This window comes from Schistocerca gregaria, chromosome 5, assembly GCF_023897955.1.
Source record: "Schistocerca gregaria isolate iqSchGreg1 chromosome 5, iqSchGreg1.2, whole genome shotgun sequence".
In the NCBI taxonomy this organism is placed as follows: domain Eukaryota; kingdom Metazoa; phylum Arthropoda; class Insecta; order Orthoptera; family Acrididae; genus Schistocerca; species Schistocerca gregaria.
The window spans coordinates 668,715,764-668,736,347 of NC_064924.1; the positions used below are offsets into that span (position 1 = coordinate 668,715,764).

The following is a 20,584-nucleotide window of genomic DNA, read 5'->3' on the forward strand; positions in this document are numbered from 1 at the left end:
TACAAGGAATGGGATGCTACTCACTGCCATTTAAAAAGTCTTAAGAACAGCGTGAGTAAATATTAGGTTGGTGCATAAGTTCGTAGCGTTTATGTTTTGAATGTTGATATTCCAGTTACTATCAGTTTATGTATCGATTGTCATTTTTTATCTGCGGTTCACTATTGCTATTTGAGTTTACACATCATCGTTTTGGCATTTGGAGATAGTGAGTGGAGTTGTGGGCGTCAGAAAGCAAAGTGCCAAGAGGACAAACTGGAACATTTACGTAATATTCTTCTGTTTGAGGTAAATATAGGGATTACAGCAGCGGAAGCACCGAGAAACATTTTCGCCGTTTATGGGGATAATGCCGTTGGACAGAGAACGGAAAATGGCTTTCTCACTTTGTGGAGTATCGTTCTGACATAAGTGACTCTCAACCTTCAGGACGACCTTCGGGGATTGATGAAGATCGTGTAAACGCGTAAATCCACACTGATCCACGTCAGTGTGCTCGAGAATTGACAAATGTGATGAACTGTGATCATTCCACCTCCGTGCGAAATTCGACTGTAGTAGAAAAGGTTCAAAAATCGCATGTTTGGGCACCACATGCTCTAAGCCAAAATCACAAAACTCAGTGGGTGGTCGGATGTGCATCTCCATTCGCTCGTCATCAATTCGCTCGTGAACAACACCGACCATTCCTATCCTGCGCATTATTGGTGACGAGAAATGGTGTCTTTATGCTAACACAAGGAAAAGAAAGGAACGGTTGAGCGCAAACAGAGCTGCAATTCCACGTACGAAGACCTGCAAGCATCCACAAAACATAATATTACATATCTGGTGCAACAGCGACGGTGTGGCGTGGTACTAATTGCTTCCCCGAGGTGTAATCCTGACATCTGTTGCCAACAACCGAGACGTGTCGCAGGCGCAATTCAAGAACAACGACCAAGAATACTGCGTCAAGTGGAGCTACTCCACGATAACGCCAGACCGCAATATGTTGGACTGACAAAGGACTATACAATGGTTGGGTAGGAAAACCATTCCGCACCCACTTTATTCACCTGATCTTGCGCCGTCAGACTTTCACCTTTTCCGCCGTCTATCGAACAACTTTCAAAGAACTTATTTTCCCGACGAAAATGCGCTCCAAATATGGCTCGACGAGTTCTTCGCTTCAAAACCACGTGATATCTACAGGGTGTGATGGAAAAGTTACCCCCAGCGTTGGCACATTCTTGTAAACACGGAAGGAAAACGTATTACTGATGACTAAAGTGTCTTTTATGTGTATCTGTTGTGCATTAAACTTACTGAAAAACGCTGTGAACTTACACACCAGCCCAGTAGATCCAGAGACGAGATCCGTTCTTGTCAATGACTGTCGGTTTCAAATCCAACAGGAATTGGTACTGTCAGATGATGCAGCGTCACTAGAGTTGGAGTCAAGTACCCCGGAAAAGGCTATTTCACAAAATTAAAAAAAAAAAAATTAAAAAAATTGGTTCAAATGGCTCTGAGCACTATGGGACTTAACTTTTGTGGTCATCAGTCGCCTAGAACTTAGAACTACTTAAACCTAAGTAACCTAAGGACACCACGCACACCCATGTCCGAGGCAGGATTCGAACGTGCGGCCGTAGCGGTCGCGCGGTTCCAGACTGAAGCGCCTAGAGCCGCTCGGCCAACTTCGGCCGGCTGGCTACTTCTCACAGCGCCATATAAAACTGCAGTTGTGCAACTGGCCATACAAGTGGAGGAGTGTAGAGTGGTCCGAGGAGTCGCGATTTCGCTTCTTTTCACATGATGCCAGGCGTCGAGGCCACCGACCGCCCAAAGAGGCCTTTGACTCGCAGTGTGTGGAAGGTATGCTTCAGTCTGGAGTGGTTCTGTGATGTTTTGGCGCTGTTTTCAGTACAGTGAGTTGGCCTCACTCATTCAGCTTGCACTGAACGTGAGCCACGATGTTTATGTCAACAACAGTGAGCAAGTGCTGCCCTTTCTCCTACATCTTCAGGATACGTATGCTGTGGATACTCTCTTCATCCAAGACGTTAACAGCCGTGTTCACAGAGCTTCAGACATACAGTACTGACTGATTTGGCGTGCGCTAAGACACCCAGTGACACCTTGAATGGATCGCTATATCACCAGAAAATGTGTGACTCTGCAAACAGCGGGTGAAACGTACCAACGAAAATTCCCCGAAACTGTGTAGCTATAGGACAGCTAGCCGTCAATGAGCGGCTTCAGCTGGATGTAGATATGTGAAGAAATTTGTGGGTCCTCTCCCTCGCCGAACTGAGTAGCCATCATTGCTAAAGGCGATTTTGCACAGTCTTAGCCTGACAGTGAATAGTTTTTAGCCGATTTGTCTAGATTATCAAATGGCAAAACTGACCTCATTTCTGAGGGACATTCAATAATTAAAGAGACATTGAGGTAATTTTTTTTTTTTTTTTTTTACAAAATGAGACTTTATTTCTTCTCAACACAATCCTCACCATATTAACATATCCTCCCAACGGTGAACTATTTTTTATACCAATATTAATATATCGATCCAACAATGAACTGCTTTTTTGTATCTGATGCAAATAATTCTTTTTTTTGTTGTCTAAGACACTTCTCCACAATTTCTATGACCTTATCATTGTTAGTGAAAATTTTCCACGTAATGCCTCCATCAGTGGACCAGACAAATGAAAATCAGAGGGAGCCAAATCTGTACTGTAGAGAAGGTGAGGTAGTATCTCCCAACCAGTTTTTCCAATGCCGTCCGGAGTGGCCGTGCGGTTCTAGGCGCTACAGTCTGGAGCCGAGCGACCGCTACGGTCGCAGGTTCGAATCCTGCCTAGGGCATGGATGTGTGCGATGTCCTTAACTTAGTTAGGTTTAATTAGTTCTAAGTTGTAGGCGACTGATGACCTCAGAAGTAAACTCGCGTAGTGCTCAGAGCCATTTCAACCATTTTTTCCAATGGTTTTCTGGGTCATCTGAGTGGTGTGAGGAGAGCATAACCTCTTTTCTTTGAGATCCATGATTTTTTTCTCATTGCTGGCTTTATCTTGTTCATCAACATGTCTGAGTAGTAGGCAGTGTTTATTGTTTGCTGATCTTCCAAATAATCACAAACTACGACCTTAGGCATCCCAGTAAATGGTCAACATGACTACCTCCCACGAACACTTTTTTTTTAGCTTGTGTGCTTACATTCCATACTGTGTTTTAAACTCTGTAATGTTACGTGACTGAAGACGGGTTATTCGGTCGCCTAGAATAGGTAGCAGATGAATTCTTCCGCGCAGCGGAAACACTAGTAATCAGTCCGAGGGCTGATGGCGCTCTGCGGACGGTCCGGCGAGGTGGCCGGTACTGCCTTGGCCAGGTGCAAAGGCTGGCAGCGTGGCCAGAAACGGGTAGACAGGGAAAATGTTTGCGGTACGACTCGCGTAACCGAAGGAGAGATGACGCGCCACAAAAGATGGAGTATAAGGCAGTCTGGAATATGGCTACTTGCAGCCCTTAGAAGTTCTGTAATAAATCAGAGTCATATAACAGAACAAACCTGAACATATCTACGATATTTGAAAAATGAGGCACGTGCAATTAAACAGTAATATTTTCAATAACTTAAAAACTGCAGAAGTTAGTATTTTCCATTGATTAAATATTTTGACTATGAACTTTACAATTAACAACTTTTAAACGCCTCATGTAATTTAAACACCTCATGTAATTTCAACAAGTGATTTCGCAGGTGATACCATTACACTACAGCTATCATTCCTGAAAGTCACTAATCTCTGTCAGATTTATTTATTGATTTATTATATATTTATATATTTATCGGACAGAGCATCTGCCATTTAGGTAGGAAGTCCCGGGTTCGAGTCCCGGTCGGGGCACAAATTTTTCAACTGTATATATATTTATATATTTATATCTTTTCCATTTTGCAAATGTTTGTTAGAACATCGTATCATCCACAATAACACCACAACTGAAAGCAGCCCGAATACCTCATATCTTATCATATAACATGAATAGATCATACTTGTGTAGTTATTTAAGGAATATGTTACTATTTTGCCAACAACGTTATTTAAATATCGTTACAGTCGATATAAAAGACCAGTATAATTTGAAAGCGGTTAACTGCTTGTGTTAGCTGACACGACCGTTGGAAACAGTGCCAAAACACTCTTCTATAAGGCAGACATAAAAAATTGTTTAAAAATATTTTGGCATTTCAACATGAGCGCTCTACCCCAAGTAGACTAGCTTATTTATTTATGAACAAACCTATATCTATAAATTTATTGTGGATGGTGTGTCATGGGATGTTTATAACAGTTCTTTAATTAAATATTGTTATAGTTTAGCTCAAGAAAGCGGTCAAGTTGAGTCAGTCATGTCTGTAGAAGATAAGAACGAAGTATTTTGGTGGGGATGGCCTTCAGCCAGTGGAGAAGTAGGCAGTGGCAGAACACTACTGGATCAAGCAGAGACTTTTCGAATGGAGCACTCAGGAGAGCGATTCTGGACACTTCTACATTGATTCTGGAAGAAGACGGACGTGTCTGAGAGATCAAGTTATAATGAAATCTAGACCTTTCGTTGCTTACAGGCACTGATAAATATCAACGGGGACAGTTGAAAAATGTGTGCCCCGACCGGGACTTCCTACCTAAATGGCACACGCTCTGTCCGACTGAGTCACCGAGGACACAGATGACAGTGGGACTGCAGGGAGTTATCTCTGGCACGCTCGCCGTGAGACACACACTTTCAGCTTTCTGTCCACACACTACGTTTGTAGTGCGCCTGCCCACCACACTCAATACTCGAGGCATTCAGTCTACCGCTTCCCGTAAGAGTTCGGACAATTTGAGTGCGCCCTCGGTGGCTCAGTCGGTTAGAGCTTCTGCCATGTAAGCAGGAGGTCCCGGGTTCAAGTCTCGGTCGGAGCACACATTTATCAACGCCTGTAAGCAGCGAAAGGTCTAGATTTCATTATAACTTGATTCTTCGAAAGTTGCAAGATCACCAATGATATCTGTACAGACACCAGATTCATATCGTATCTGAGGGAAGTGTAAGATGCGTTCATGTGGCCACTGAACCGTCGCTACAATACTTTATCATTTGAAGGGACTTTCTTCCGTGTGGTTTGGATGTGCTCCAGTGCAGGACTTTGATTCCAGTTGCGTTACAGAATTCAGCATAGAGAGAATGCGAGTTTCTACTCGTTGTCTCTCGTGTGCAATTGCCTAAATTGCCATACTAAAGTATGCATTATTTTAAGCTGGCGAATATTTCGCGTATTGTAATCACGAAGTGGACTTAGTTTTCCATGCATCTCCGATGACTATTTAGCTTTTGGATTCTACTACCATTCTCGTAACGCTCTCAACGCAACCTTACTGCATTTAACGAGGCTATTTTCTGTCAGCATTATAAACGAATATTGTAAGACCACTTTCGGTATGTTTGAGATTTACCTTCTTAACCAAACGTTATTCAGCATAATTCTCTGGTGTCGTCTACATAAGTTACAGATATTGGAGTAGAAGCCTTTTTATCAATTATTCATTTGTCTTTTTTAAATATTTCTGTTTATTTTATTAATTGGCAAATCTAACCAATGCATAGACTATTTTTTTAACAGTGCCCTGCATAGCCCAGTTGTCTTAAGGTGCGAGCAACACCAGGTAAAGTCGCAATTGGTTTGCTCGTATGAGACGCCGATTAGGGAACGTCGCAACTCTGGATCAAAATGGTGAATCCAAGTTTCATCACACGCTAAAATCTTATTTAACGAAAGGTCATCTTCTTTTCAAGTTTGCACGCACCTGGAGTCTTGGTTCATTGCGTTGTCGCGTTAACTCTTTTCAGGGCCTGCTTTGCATGTGGTTTGCTGTACTTGAGATTGTTACTGTTAACTACATGAACTGTGTCAACACTTACTGCAACTGTTTTTCTGTAGCTTCAACAACTACACGTCGGCCTTCACGAATAATGCCGTCAATGAAGGTTTCGAGTGAAGGAGTTGAGACTTCAACTGACCGGCTAGGACGTCGCTCGTCCTAAGGATCGACCGTTTTTGAACTGGGTAAAACTTTACTTACGGCAGCGGCGTCGTAGTGTGCTAATGTCGGCAACGACCGGTCATGAAGTAAGTACTTAATGCTGTTCCTGCTCTATGGTTGACAATTTCTCGTATGTACGCTTGCCCGTTCAGTAAAATAATTCTCCTCGTAAAGTCAACATTTCATAACAAAACGTTTGCGGTAGTATAAACGTCACATAATTCCCAGCATTCAGTGTTCGTTGCCAACATCAGCACACTACGCCACTGCTGGCGTAGTAAAATGTAATCTTCAGTTGTTCTAGCCACTTACAAAAATTTCACCATACTGTAAAATCATGCGAGAAAAGATTTTAGGCGCTCTTTCACCTCCAGAAACAAAGAAAAAAGGATCACTGAACGTTGTTCAACTAACGTGGAAACATCAAGCGGACGCGGCGTCGTTAAATGCAATACCTAGGCTACAAACAAAACAATTTGTATCCGTCAGCTATTCTCATCCCATCCCAGTGACACCAACCTAAAGTCATGAAAGTAAATAACTCAACCTACAAACAGTTTCATTTCTAAATCAATTTTTCTCTTTAATTATTGAATGTCTCTCGTAAACGAAACTATGAACGTGCTGTTAAACAGCTTCTGAGTGGATGAGGAGGAGTATCTCGCAAAGAGCCCAGTGTGTAAAGGGAACAAACTCCAACAGAAGCCAGAAAACACTTTTCGCTCGTCGCCGGCCTCCGTCAGCGCGTAGTGAGGGCAGCGCGTGTGTGTGAACGGATTGGGGCCCGACGTCGGACGTAGGCAAATTTTTGCGGAGAGTTGCGTGGAGCCACGGAATGAGCGTGCGAACTATTTTTGCTCGTCCCGTCGACGGGCAGCGGCCTCCGTGGCCTGGAGAACTGCCACTAGGCGCGTGGACGTAGCTTCCCGAACGGAACGGGAACGAGAGGAAACTGCCACCTACCGCCATCAGACAGCTCCGCAACCTGACCGTCTAAAGCATTTTTAAGTGCTTGTCTATACGCTTCTCTCTTCTTTTTATTAATTTTTAGCATCTTTAGTGGCAGGTAAAAATTCGATAAATACTTGCACCAAGTCTGACTGTAGCTTTCAGGCTAAGATTAGTGCCAAGACCTTCATGTAAGAATTATTTTAACTTATGTTTGCGATGTCTGGTGCTTCATAGGCCATGTATACACAGCCCATGTCATACATTACAGTTCCGTGAGGTCCTTTCAAAAATAAGATGATGCAAAAAGCTAACAGCAAGTGAATTTTAGTTAGTCGAGGAGGTTGATCTCGTATAAAAATTAAAAGACTAACCTCTGATTTTTGGTGAAAGCCCACAATATGATCAGAATATATTGTCTGCGATAATCGTCTGGTAACGGATCAAAAGAAAAGAAACATATACATAAACAAATATCAAAAGCTGCGACATTGACGCGAATACAACAGTGCCCCGAATATAGAATAAATTTCCTCTACTTTACGTCTATGGTCACAAACTTTTTGCTTATCTTTTGACAAAAAGTTTGTGACCGTAGACACAAAGTAAAGGAAATTTATAAACAAATAAATGAAATACATATGTTGGCTGGCTCTGAGAGCGTATTTTAGAGGTTTCTAAAGAACATTTCTACACAGCCATGTTTTCTTTGGTGACAGATGAGTCCTTTATTGCGAAATATTTTATGCCATCTCCAAACTAGTGCTGCAGAAGGGACGGGAGATCACGTTTGCCGTTAAAATTCTCTAGAATTCACAATACCTTCTCTTCGCGCGTATCGAGACACACACACACACACACACACACACACACACACACACACACACACACACACACCTTCTGCGAAAGTTTTCGCGACGACTCGTTGGCAAATAAAAAAGGATTTCTTCTTTTTTTTGTCCAGCCACGTAGCCGATCGTGCTTCATGTCATGAACAATACATTAAGCCGCAACACAGATTAACGTTTCTTATGATTTTGTGCGGTTATCCGACACGTATGTTGGTCTCGTTCCTTCGGTATGCTCATTATTTCTTGTGCTTCTTAGTTTCTTTTTTTCGCCAACAGGATCAGTTTCACATTTCTAATGAAGCTGCTGTTAACGAGACGATGGGCGGTAATCTGTCAAGACTGATTAATAACCCCGTTGAGCTGTTGAAGAAAGACCACTCGTATGATTTTAAATGATTAACATGATAGATGATCTTTTGATAATAACGATTAATACAGGAAGCCACATTAAGCCTACGTTTACTTAAACATTTTTTTTAAAATCCGTATTATGTAGTCTAGAAATGGGATTTGTATTTGATCAGCAGAAGACGCCAAAGTGGTATAATGCGTACTGTTTGCCAGAAATAAGATACGTGCGATTAATTCCTTCAGAGATTAGAGTAAACGTAATCATCATTTATTAATTGCTAATAACGTCCACTGCTCCATGCTTCTCTTAAAAGTAATTTATATCTCGTTCCCTTTAATTAACATATACACTCCTGGAAATGGAAAAAAGAACACATTGACACCGGTGTGTCAGACCCACCATACTTGCTCCGGACACTGCGAGAGGGCTGTACAAGCAATGATCACACGCACGGCACAGCGGACACACCAGGAACCGCAGTGTTGGCCGTCGAATGGCGCTAGCTGCGCAGCATTTGTGCAGCGCCGCCGTCAGTGTCAGCCAGTTTGCCGTGGCATACGGAGCTCCATTGCAGTCTTTAACACTGGTAGCATGCCGCGACAGCGTGGACGTGAACCGTATGTGCAGTTGACGGACTTTGAGCGAGGGCGTATAGTGGGCATGCGGGAGGCCGGGTGGACGTACCGCCGAATTGCTCAACACGTGGGGCGTGAGGTCTCCACAGTACATCGATGTTGTCGCCAGTGGTCGGCGGAAGGTGCACGTGCCCGTCGACCTGGGACCGGACCGCAGCGACGCACGGATGCACGCCAAGACCGTAGGATCCTACGCAGTGCCGTAGGGGACCGCACCGCCACTTCCCAGCAAATTAGGGACACTGTTGCTCCTGGGGTATCGGCGAGGATCATTCGCAACCGTCTCCATGAAGCTGGGCTATGGTCCCGCACACCGTTAGGCCGTTCCGCTCACGCCCCAACATCGTGCAACATCGTGCAGCCGTGCAGGGCCAACATCCGGCATCATGGTGTGGGGAGCGATCTCCTACACTGGCCGTACACCTCTGGTGATCGTCGAGGGGACACTGAATAGTGCACGGTACATCCAAACCGTCATCGAACCCATCGTTCTACCATTCCTAGACCGGCAAGGGAACTTGCTGTTCCAACAGGACAATGCACGTCCGCATGTATCCCGTGCCACCCAACGTGCTCTAGAAGGTGTAAGTCAACTACCCTGGCGAGCAAGATCTCCGGATCTGTCCCCCATTGAGCATGTTTGGGACTGGATGAAGCGTCGTCTCACGCGGTCTGCACGTCCAGCACGAACGCTGGTCCAACTGAGGCGCCAGGTGGAAATGGCATGGCAAGCCGTTCCACAGGACTACATCCAGCATCTCTACGATCATCTCCATGGGAGAATAGCAGCCTGCATTGCTGCGAAAGGTGGATATACACTGTACTAGTGCCGACATTGTGCATGCTCTGTTGCCTGTGTCTATGTGCCTGTGGTTCTGTCAGTGTGATCATGTGATGTATCTGACCCCAGGAATGTGTCAATAAAGTTTCCCCTTCCTGGGACAATGAATTCACGGTGTTCTTATTTCAATTTCCATGAGTGTATAATTGAACGATCTGACTATGTGAATTGTTAGATTACTATTTGGAAATACTATAGCAAAAATATGAAACTGTCACAAATGGTGGAATACTTCCGTTCCGGAAGTGGGGTACGCATATGACCTCTTTGTACATCAGTGTAGTTGCGTTTTGACCTTACGCATCTTGGTTAGCCATGTTTCTTCACAGAAGTACATTGTGACGTAGATCAGTATTTTTATGCCAAATGCTGAAGATCCATTGGCAAAAGTGCGTGCGCATTTGCAATCTTGATAATAATGTATGGGAAGCATTGACTGGGGTGCGCGAGCCATTTATAGACAACCAGTAAACCACCGAGTGCCTTAAGAATCGAACAGCTTGAAAAGTCTGATATTTTCCAGATGAGTTAATGTGTTAAATATTTGAGTTTAAGCATGTAAGCGAGAAAAAACTTGGAAAAGATTGAAATTATATTAAAGTTTGTCGGAAGTCGGTAAGTGCTCTCATTAGCAAATACTGTGTTAGTATATAATAAGGAAATTTGTGCTCCGTTTTAAGAAAAGCTAGTTTTCCACGCAGTCCAATGCTTATGACATCAAGTCTCTCGATTTATGTGTCGCACAATGAAATAATTTTGAAAGTTCGTTCAGTGGTAGACGCGCGTACCGACTAAAAATTCCGTTGAGAACAGACGTAAGGAAGAAGTAAAAAACTTAAATTTCATGCCGGATGCTAAGGTTTTACTGCAAGTACAGTGAAAATGGAGGAAGCTATAAACTTTCTACTTTCGTCACTTTGTGGAGGTGCAACCGAGAAAAAGTTTCGTATAGGTTTAAAATTACACTCTATGACAAAAAAAAGTCGCATCAAGAAGGAATTATCCGAATGGGATGGAAATGAGTAGATGGGATGTGTATTTAGAGACAAACAAATGATCACATTTTCAGAAAAATTTGATGTTTTATTTAAGAGAAAAAACTTCATAAACTGGACCGCAATGGTCCACCTCTGGCACTTATGCTACCAGTTATTCGACTTGACATTGATTGATAGAGCTATTGGATGTCCTCCTTGGAGATATTGTGCCAAATCCCGTCTAGTTGGGGCATTAGATCGTCAAAATCCCGAGCTGGTTGGAGGGTCCAGTTCACAATGCTCCAAACATTATCTATGAGACTCCCGTCGGGCATGGGTATGTGTGTTGTTCAAAAAATGGCTCTGAACACTATGGGACTTAACATCTGAGGTCATCAGTCCTCGAGAACTTAGAACTACTTAAACCTAACTAACCTAAGGACATCACACACATCCATGCCCGAGGCAGGATTCGAACCTGCAATCGTAGCGGTCGCGCGGTTCCAGAGTGTAGCGCCTAGAACCGCTCGGTCACAACGGCCGCGCCGACCGGAGTGGCCGAGCGGTTCTAGGCGCTACACTCTGGAACCGCGCGACCGCTACGATTGCAGGTTCGAATCCTGCCTCGGGCATGGATGTGTGTGATGTCCTTAGGTTAGTTAGGTTTAAGTAGTTCTAAGTTCTCGAGGACTGATGACCTCAGATGTTAAGTCCCATAGTGCTCGGCGCCATTTTTTTGCAGAGGTCAATCATAATCGGCGCAAGGGACGCTGTGCGCTCAACCCCCCTTTCTGTGAGCCGCCTGTTAATGGCCCTTGTGGTCACTGAAGTACCAGTTGCGCGTCGGATTGGGGATAATGATGAATCTGGGGTTCTGAGTGCCTCTCTGACGATTGCTCAGTCTTCACGTTCTGTCGTCATTCTGGGCCGACCGATTCCTTCTTGACCCTGTGTTCAACCATGGTTCACTCTTTCCTGTTAACATCGTCGAATAATTGCGTCGCTCCCAGTCAACTGTCGAGCGATTCATTGATTGCTCCAACCTGCTTCTTTGAGCCCCGCCACACGTCCTCTGTTAAATGCTAACATCTGCGTATGAGTCTACTCTTCGCGCGGCTGTTTGCGAGGCATAATTACTGTCCAGTTGAGTACACGGAATGAAATTTGCAAAGACTTTACGCTACGGCCCTTGTTTTTACTATCCTTGCCAGCTGCACGGTGAAACTGTGGTGCAACGTCACACATTCATCTGCATCTACATCTACATTTATACTCCGCAAGCCACATAATGGTGTGTGACGGAGGGCACTCATAATACGTGCCACTGTCATTACCCCCCTTTCCTGTTCCAGTCGCGTATGGTTCGCGGGGAGAACGACTGCCGGAAAGCCTCCGTGCGCGCTCGAATCTCTCTAATCCATCGGCCTCCCGGATACCAGCATGTGTACCAACTTGTGACCAATTTGCATAACTCTTCCTTGGTGCACCGTCCTTTTTTTTCATTTTCCATGTTCTTTGTTATGGCAAAACGTAGAACGAGTTCCTTTTGTAGCTTAGGAAAAAAGATGCAAGGTCCATTATCACGAAAAATAAAATGAGCGTACATGGTAACGCTGCAGTAGCAAATGAGGCAAATTCGTGATATCGACCCTCTATTAAGAGGCGTCAGTGCCTTGTGCAAACATGAATGTGCGGCATACATTGATCAGCTACCCATACAAGTTTTCTAACGTACGATTACACTCAGTTATTTCTTCATTATTTGCGTCTCTTTACGCGTAGCAATGTGACTGGAAATATTCTGCTGTTTTTTTTAAGAGTTTACTTCATTATACACTGAATTTTTGCTGGACAAAAATATATTTCAACAGTTTATCCGGGAAAAAGACTGTCCATTATTTGCTACTCTTTTTGCGTGTTTTACAAAATACCGGAAAATAATCCACCGGCTGGTCCCGGCTGAGGTTCGAGTCCTCCCTCGGGCATGGGTGTGTGTGTTTGTCCTTATGATAATTTAGGTTAAGTATTGTGTAAGCTTAGGGACTGATGACCTTAGCAGTTAAGTCCCATAAGATTTCACACACATTCGAACATTTGAAAATAATCCACAAGTACATTTTAGGATTCTTTAGACCAGAGAAAGAATTGAAAATGTTCCGCATGTCATTTACTGACCGAGAACGAGATGCTTTGGAAACAATCAGATCATGAGAAACATATGCGGAGAAAATATCTGACTCGAAAGAAGCGCAACGAAAACAAATTACTATCATAAAGTGACCCAAGTAGTGTGCCCAAGAATTTTGACCCACTTTGATCATTCTAAAAGGGACCATGTTGGCAAATATTCTACATGAGAAAACTTGCAGTGTATAATTTTACCAAATACAGCCTGCGAAATCAAGACAACAATTTTTATTTGTGGAATGAGGCCGACGGTAAAAGAGGTTCGATTGAAATCGCTACACGTGTCTGTGATTACATCATGGCGCTACCAGAAATTACACAAATGAGAATGTTGTCAGGTGGATGTGGGGTCGCTGTACGCAAGATCCATCCAACCTTACAGTTAACTGATCACGAGTTTTCCTGAAACAAGTGACAAGCAAATGAGGTGTCACTCTGTTCATACCAAGATACTGAAGAAAAGTAAGTATCCGCCAGTGTACTACTGTCAAGGATGGGTTCAAATGGCTCTGAGTACGATGGGACTTAACTTCTGAGGTCATCAGTCCCCTAGAACTTAGAACTACTTAAACATAACTAACCTATGGACATCACACACATCCATGCCTGAGGCAGGATTCGAACCTGCGACCGTAGCGGTCGCGCAGTTCCAGACTGTAGCGCCTAGAACCGCTCGGCCACTCTGGCCGGCCTCAAGGAAGGGCACAAGCTTCTTAAGCCCCTGTTGATTGATGTGTTTGTAAAACATTCACTAACGCAGTCAAATTTCTCCCGTTTTGCACAGGCAAAGAGGATGTGATTGACGTCACCTTCAGTATTGTTAGTGCAGTCACATAACGGAATTGGATTAATTCCAAAGCAACGGAGGGGCTTCGGAAAACTTCTGTGATTGTATCTTATTCGGCAAATAATGAATATCAGCCACTTGAATAGACGATATCTAATGGTTACTGCTCAAGTGTAGCTGCCTTTCCAAACAGCGTCGCATACGAGCAAACCCCTTGCGTCTTTGTCTGTGGTTACTCTTACTTTGGGTACTTGGGCTATGGATGGTTCTGTTCACAAATAGCAGCTAGACATAGCCATAGGGTCGAGCGGCGCACGTCCGCAGCTAATTCGCTGGAAATAGTAACCTAAATCTGTGATCCTGCAGTCAAATAGTCTATGCACTGCCTACAATTTCGAAATAAAAAGTACTCAGAAATACAAAATAACAGCTAAATCAATAATTTGATAACAAGTGTTCTAGTCTAACGTCTGTAATTGATCTAGACGACAGATAATTATGTTGAATAATGTTCAGTCAAGAAAGGACACCTCAAATAAACGGGAAGTGGTCCTAAGACACTCAGTTAAAATGCAGACAAAATACCGTTATCAAATGCTGTAAAGTTAGGTCGAGAGCGTTACGCTAAAGGTAGAAATTTCCCCATACTAAATAGTCATCAAAGATAGGCGAAAACTAAGTCCATTTCGTAATCACGATGTACGAAATATTCACCAGCGCAAAACAGTTCAGAGTTCAACGTGATGATTCACAAATTGACACACACGATACCAAGATTAGTAACTCATCCTCTGTCCGTTCTCAGTTCCGTAATACAAACGGGAAAAATTAGAGAGTCATGTTCTGGAGCGCATTCAGACCTCTCGAAATATAAAGTCCCTTCAAAAGATAGAGTATTACAGCGGCCGTTCACAGCCCCAAAATTCGTCACCTATACCACCGAACCACGCACGTCACCATAGGCAGATCTGCGTGCCTCCAGCACTCGACATAAAATTGCGCAGAATCGCTTCCTTGCGCTCTTCACTCGAGAGGTTCCAGTCTCCACTTGACTACTTCCTGCTTTCCCATTGGCTGAAAGCCATCCCCACCAAAAATACATCGTCCTTAAGCTCTACAGACTGAATTAATATATTACAACAATATTTAAATAAAGAAATGTCTTTAACATTGACTCAGATCATTTACAACAAATATCAGCTATAGTTGGTTCATAAATAAATAAGCCAACATTCTTGCGCAATTGTGCTCACGATAAACTATAGTACAGACCTGAAGTAACAGTTATTTCTGACTGCTTGACAGAAGCGTCTTTTGATTCGCTGTTCAATTGTTGTATCTGGTAACACTGAGATTGACCACTTATAAATTAGCAGAGCTTGCGATCAACACTTCAATAAACTTACTGGAAAAATAGTTAACTGTTCATTAAATAACCAAACTAGTATCATAATATGCGTTATTGAAGCTGTGCTCTTTTACTATGTAACTGTGGCGGATACGATGTTCTGACAAACATCTACCTAATAAAAATATATAAACGACAAAATAAAACAATTAAAAAATAGATTCAGATTTATAGCTTTCAAGGATGATAGCTATAATGCAATGCTATCATCTGAGGCATCGTTTGTTGAAATCACATGAAGTGATTAAGAGCTGTTAATTCAGATGTTCATTGTGTAAATGTTTATTCACTGTGAAATATTAACTTCTGTAGTTTTAAAGATATTGAAATACTGTTGTGTCGTTGGATGCGCTTCAGCTTTCTGAGATCGCAAACGTATTCAGATTCGCTTCAGTATGTAACAGTGACTTATGGTCGAAGTTCAGAGAGCTGCAACTTAGACAACTTTAAGATTATGTGACACTCCGCCATTTCTTGGAGCATTGTTTGTCCTCATAAGCGACCGTCCGCCGCCAAAATTCCCTATACTGGGATTTATAGACATCCGATCCTTTTTAGCTGGACTCTCTCTTATCGGTCATCTCACCTCGTACCAATACTGCGCGGGCGATTAGCTCACCGAAATACGCATAACGGTACAAGTGAGATATAACCCATAGGAATTCTGTCGCTGCTCTAACTGCGATCCTCTTCCTTATACGTCGACACTGCTGAACAAAAAAGTGCAAACACACGAAAAAATACTGAGAATTGAGGTCTTGTCCAATATACAACTCACTAAATTTTTGATCGTATTTCTCAACTTCAGGTCACAAAAACTGTATCACAACTCGCTTCGACTTATCATGACGTGAGTGCCTTTCCTGCCCTGTTCAGTTGTACTTCGAAGAGTTTCTGTGTAACGAATTCAAATAGTTTGATGATGTCCTACAAAAAAGTAAAATCTCTTATGTTAACTATCTGTGACCTGACGTTGAAAAATACAATAAAAGAAATTCGTTTACAAGATTTTCACTGTGTTCCGTAAGGCAGTATTGTCTATCCTGAGTAAATTTGTACTTGACGTGGCCTGGGATGCTATACAATAGATGTTGATCTGAGCAATAAAACAAGATGAGAACAACAAAAAGTCTAGGTTTGTGACCTGTTTGTAAGTTTTATGCAAAGTGACACTTGTACATAGATGGCTTAAATGACTCTAAGCACTATGGGACTTAACATCTGAGGTCATTAGTCCCCCTAGACTTATAACTACTTAAACCTAACTAACCCAAGGACATCATACACATCCATGCCCGAGGCAGGATTCGAACCTGCGGCCGCAGCAGGCGCGCGGTTCCGGAATGAAGCGCCTAGAACCGCTCGGCCACAGCGGCTGGCTGTCCACAGATTGAATATATTGACCTTTCCAGGGAGTACATGACACTTTGCGTAGGTTAGTGCTTTCACATTCGTTGGCTCTGCCTAACAACCAGACTGTCACTTTCCAACCTAACACAGACCTCGGGTGAGGCTACAGTTAAGTCTGTCACCACAACCAGGTCTTCTGCTTTCACACTCGTTGACTTGCCCATATCACAAACAGACTACCTGCGAAAAGCTACTTATTCCAATAAGAACAGTAGGCTCCACAGAAATGTCTCTCCGCACAAATGTCACGTGGCACAAAGTGTACCAAAACCATTTCTGACACTACTATGAACAGAAGCAGGTGCTTCGGCACCACGCAGCAAAACGAACCATTAGATTTGTTACGCGTTTGTACAGTATATTTTGAAAGGATGTACCGTTGGAAGTGTACATTTTCTTACGTATAGAGTACTAGAAATTATAGACAGACAAATTTGCGGCTGGCCTCTTTGAATATAAACAGAACATCAAAGTAGGTCGTGGATTGCTCTTATGGCTCAGAGACGAAGACGATATCCCATGACGTGTACGAGCCAGAAGACAGAACTGTTTGCATAACAAACGCTGGTAGAACCAGCATATCTCAGAAATGCTTCTAGTAATTATATGATCTGGTGGCATGGGAAGAATATCTCACAATAACGTTGGGCAGAGTCACAGAATATCCGATTTTTTATGAGTGCACTTGTATGACCCAAAATTTTAACCATTTATTTTCGTCAGATTCCGTTACGCTAGCCACGGACGTTATTCCTTTTCGTTGAATTTTTCATTGTGAAGCATCTTTCCTGTTGTACCAAAGATAGCTACAGAAACACGGAAACTCACGAAGGCGTAGTAGGACGCATGTATGTAAAAAAGTTTGAAAGTTGGAAATAATCTCTTATGATTTAAAGGTTGGCTACAGCGCGCATACACAAGCTCTGGAATCTAAGATATTGTTGTCGCGCTTCGCAGCGCACGGATTAACTGGTGGCAGTTTGGAGGCCAGTGTGGGAGCCCGCCTGCTGTGGTGCGCAGGTGTGTTGGGCGAGGAGTCGTCGCCGAGCTGCCGTACTGCTGTGTCCGCCAGCAGCGACACAGGATTTGGTATTTTTTATAATTTGCAGCGCGCTTATTAATTTAAAGAAAAGGGTTTGTGTATGTGCGTAGCGGCAGACAGTAATTTTGATAATGACAGGAGTTGAATTCTTAAGGCAAACCATTGTTAGGCGAATGGATTAAGTATTGATTTTCGTCATTGATTTCTTTTGTAATTGTCAGGGAATTGTTTCACTATGTATTTAATTGAGAAGTATTTCAGTCTGTCTCAAGAGTTTATTTAATTGGTAATATTGCTTTAATGCACTGGAGGCAGATTTGCATACGAAGCGATTGTTCAAAGAGCTTCTAGCGTTTTGTTAATTTAATGAGAAAGAATCGCTTTCAGAATATAGTTTTTGAAAAAAGGAATTACTTGTTTGGGTTATAATTTATCGAGTTTTAGATTTGACCAAACCCTTTCTCTTGAATATATGTAGTTGTAGTAAGCAGCAGCAGCCGCAGCAACAGCGGGAGCCGCCATACAGGACATGCATTGCACTCAGCATGAACAATAGGTCTTTTTCTGTATTTGTTAAATAATGGAATAATGAACAGATCAAGCAGTGGCAGCAGAAAGACCAAGTAAGTTATTTGTTGCGCACAGGACCAATTTAAAAAAAAGTTTAGGCGATCTCTGTAATAGTAAAGTTAACAAGAGTAGAAAACACGAGATAAGAAGATAGCGCTCGCGACTTTCAAGTTCTGTTTTTGACATAGACCCATCTCTGGCGCACACTCTCCTTCAAGCTCAGGAATTGTGCCAGAGACCATGGGCATGGGCATATTCATCAATGCTATCACGCATACACCTATCATCCTTCCTCAACTTACCACCTTGGAGGTGATGGCTGTCACTATCAACACGGCCCATGGTGTTGTTATACTGATAGCAGCCTACCTGAGTACGCAGAGACAATTTGACAAAAGAGATTTTGCAACAATTTTTGACCACTTTCATCAGATCCTACTATGTTGAGATCTAAATGCGAAGTACTGCAGATGGAACTCTCGCTGAAACCACCAAAAGGTAGATCAAATCCACTCCCTTGAGGAGCGCCTGGGAGCAATTACTTTCGGCTCTGATGATCCAGCACATGTTCTACACAACAGGAACCATCGCCCTGATGTTCTCGATGTGACGATGCTAAAGGACCTCCATCTCGATCTCCAGCTCAGCACCATTGTGGACATCACTTCAGACCACCACCTAGTCACTGGTACAATCAGGAATGTATTAGACCACATGCACTCCCCACATCTACAGTCACGAACTGGGATCAGTATACTGTATGACTCAAAAACAATGTCTGCCCAACAGCAGGGAGATGAAGAGACTACAACAAGAGCATCACATCCGAGCCATTGAATTCTGGATTGAAGAATGGAAGAGCAAGATAGCCACTTCTCACCCTGCAATCTAGGAACGAATGGAGCGTGCTACGATCAAACCAACATATACAACCTTCAGAAGTGGCCATCTAGGGCCCAGCAGGCAAGAGTTACGATCCTCTAAGCAAAGCCAAAATCTTCACCACAACATTTGAGGTTCAAAATACAATAACTCGTAGTGGTGGCGATGAAGAAGTGGCATGGACGCGACAACTAGCACAGCAGATCAGGGACACAGCTCTTCTGATGTTGCCAGAGCTGACAACAGCTGCTGAAATCAAGACCCTAATCTGTTGGTTGGGAATCCATTCAGCTCCCAACCCAGACAGGATGACTAACATGCAAATCAGACACCTACCAAGAAAGCCATTTGTGCTTCTCACCCAGATCTTCAACCAGTGCCTGCTCCTAGGACATGTCCTACCTCAGTGGAGGATCGCCCATGCAGTCCAGCTACCACTGTAACTGAACAACTACAGACTATTCAGATTACTATTCAAGTTATCAAAACTTCTTGAATAGCTCATCCTTGTCAGACTGAAACAACCAATTTTGTCCCATGATATTTCAGCTTTATGCCGATAAGTGTGTGTGTGTGTGTTCATTTTAATCGGTCTCGTTGTCTTTTTAATTTACCTACCTTGAATATGGGAGACACTATCCTACATTTTAGAGACAGTGCGGTTTCTGGGTCTCCTTTTTAGTCGAGATTGTCAGGGTTGCCATACCCGCGAGTTTGATTTCCTTATGCAGGCACTGAACATCCTCAAGTGCCTCAGCCACAGGTCTTGGGGAGTGGACAGGACGTGTCTCCTCCAGTTTTATCAGGCTTTTGTGCATTCACGGCTGAACTCCAGGTGCACAGTGTACGGGTAAGTGAGGCCCTCTTATTTGCGGCTCCTTGACACTGTCCACCATGCGGGGATTTGACTGCCATGGGTAATTATCTGAGCAATCCCATACCCACCCTCTGTGCTGAGGCCGGGGAACCACCACTTACCATCTGGCGGCAGCTTGTTCTGGTGTGCCAGGTGTGTAGTTTCTTGCCGCTCCAACTTCGCTCACGACATCGTTGTCCATCCACCTCTGGACCATCTTTTTTCCCACCGTCCCCGAGCCACGATGTCGTTTGGGATCCGCTTGCAACATGTGCTGGAGCCCATCCGGCCCCATATCCACGGTTTTAACCACTTGCCACCCTAGTTACAGGAGAAGCCCAGAGTGATTGGTGCGGTACAAGAGAGACTGCACTCCTCCTTCCGTTTATAATGCAACATTTTCTGCCATTTCACCTGAGCACCATGACTATGTAGCTGTTTTTACAGATGGATCAAAATAGGGGGATTCTGTTAGTTACTCTGTTGTTTTTCCGGATCACGTCCTCAAGGTCCGACTGCCTCAAGCGTTAACTGTCTTTGATGCAGAGTTGTCTGTGTTCTTGCGGGCACAGGAGCAGATGAGACACTCTTCCCGTCCTAAATTTCTTGTCTGTTCCGATTCACTCAGTGCCCTTGACTTGTTGCAACATTTGCATCCAGCAGCTAAAATAGTCCAGACCATCCAGTGTGGCCTCCTCCAACTACAACGAATGGGGAAGGAGGTGGCTTTCTGCTGGGTTCCAGGGCACGTC

The 20,584-nt window shown here is 43.5% G+C and overlaps 1 protein-coding gene and 1 non-coding gene across 2 annotated transcripts in view; one reads left to right on the forward strand and one right to left on the reverse strand.

Moving 5' to 3' along the window:
- LOC126272088 (facilitated trehalose transporter Tret1-like) overlaps nucleotides 1–20,584 on the reverse strand; it is a 241,368-nt gene that overhangs the window by 209,496 nt on the left and 11,288 nt on the right. The window lies entirely within an intron of this gene.
- On the forward strand, nucleotides 4,893–4,967 carry Trnat-ugu (transfer RNA threonine (anticodon UGU)). Its single transcript has one exon. It is a non-coding gene; the product is annotated as a tRNA-Thr (tRNA).